The sequence below is a fragment of the Papio anubis genome, chromosome 1, assembly GCF_008728515.1.
Source record: "Papio anubis isolate 15944 chromosome 1, Panubis1.0, whole genome shotgun sequence".
Lineage (NCBI taxonomy): Eukaryota > Metazoa > Chordata > Mammalia > Primates > Cercopithecidae > Papio > Papio anubis.
The window spans coordinates 53,414,557-53,416,088 of NC_044976.1; the positions used below are offsets into that span (position 1 = coordinate 53,414,557).

At 37.6% G+C, this 1,532-nt stretch overlaps 1 non-coding gene across 1 annotated transcript; it reads right to left on the minus strand.

Moving 5' to 3' along the window:
- Nucleotides 1-418: 418 nt before the first annotated feature.
- Nucleotides 419-491, minus strand: TRNAK-CUU. The gene has a single exon. It is a non-coding gene; the product is annotated as a tRNA-Lys (tRNA).
- Between the last annotated feature and the right edge of the window lie 1,041 nt (nt 492-1,532).

Consider the following 1,532-nt stretch of genomic DNA (forward strand, 5'->3'; position numbering starts at 1 on the left):
CAGCTGTCCTAGCTTGCTCCAGCATGCCTGGACAGAACTAGTCAAGCCCCAGCCCTTAGTGCATACCACTCCTTGTTTGGAGATGCTTCCTTAACTATCCCTGGACAACTTTCTTTTCTTTCTTTGTTCTGTTCCCCTTACCTAATAAGAAAGCTTTAAGCTAACAGCCAATCGGGTAAATTGTAAAATGTGAGGTCCTATTCCAGCCCATGGAAACTGGACACAGTAGTAGGGTAAACACATCAGGTTATAAATAACTCTGTCTCCTTTGTTAGGTGTACTCTTGTGGCTGGACAGCTATTGAGTAGCACCCTTTCTGCAGAAAGTAAAGCTCGCCTTGCTGAGAGATAATTTGTTCCTGCATTAATTCTTTTTTTTTTTTTTTGTGACACTGAAAACTTAATTCCCAACAATTTGGCACCCAATGTGGGGCTTGAACCCAGGACCCTGAGATTAAGAGTCTCATGCTCTACTGACTGAGCTAACTGGGCTTTTGTAACACCAAAAACTTCATTCCCAACATTGCTATCTCATGGCTAAGATTCCAAGCTATTGGATCTTCATTTGTGTGTGTGTATACATGTCTTTTGTATTGCTATCTCATGGCTAAGGTTCCAAGCTATTGGATCTTCGTTTTTGTGTGTATGCATGTCTATATGTGTTTGTTTGTATGTACACTTATTGTTCTATGTTGTGTCTACCAAATTGGCTTATAAGTAAAAGAGTGCTTATAAATTAAGTAAATAAGGCTAAGCAATTTTCAAGTTCACATGACTTAAGTATAACTTTACTAAACAAGCTAGCTTAAAAATTATTGGACGAAAAGTAAAAATGCCTTCAGAACTGTCAGCATACATTTTGTCTGAATTTTATGTTTGTCTTTGCTAGATATTTTGAGATGTCAGTGTTTGGCATGGAAGGTTGTAAAACTATAAACCCAGCCAAAACAAAATAATCTTGGTTTGTGTGCTTTCTTTTGACAAACATGAGTAATTTATAAAAGGAAAATATCTTGGGCCCCCCCAAAATTACTAGGCTGAAGGGAAGATTTAGGGTGGGAGCTGCTTGAACCTGCCTCCCATTCTATTCAAAGTCTCACTAAGATAAATGCATATCTAATTTCCTCCTTTGGAAAGGCTAATCAGAAAAGAATGCAACCCTTCACCTCACACTTACCTGTGACCTGGAAGCCCCAAACCCCCTCCCCCGCTTTGAGTTGTCCTGCCTTTCCAGACAAAACCGATGTTCATTTTACATATGTTAATTAATGTCTCATGCCTCCCTTGTTAAAAGTGGAAGAATTGAGTACTGAATGGGATAAACGTTTTAGGTAAACTTTTTGTGTAAATTAAAATCTTAGTTATTTTTCACGCTCATTTAATATCTGGGTCATTTCCAATTATGAAAGGGTTGTGATATGGGGAAATGTGTTTCTAAAATTGTGGAATTATTCTTATCTATAAATGCCCATATCTGATAGTTCAGGATTTCTTGCTTTTTAGGGTTTCACTAAAATTTTAGCATAAGAATTC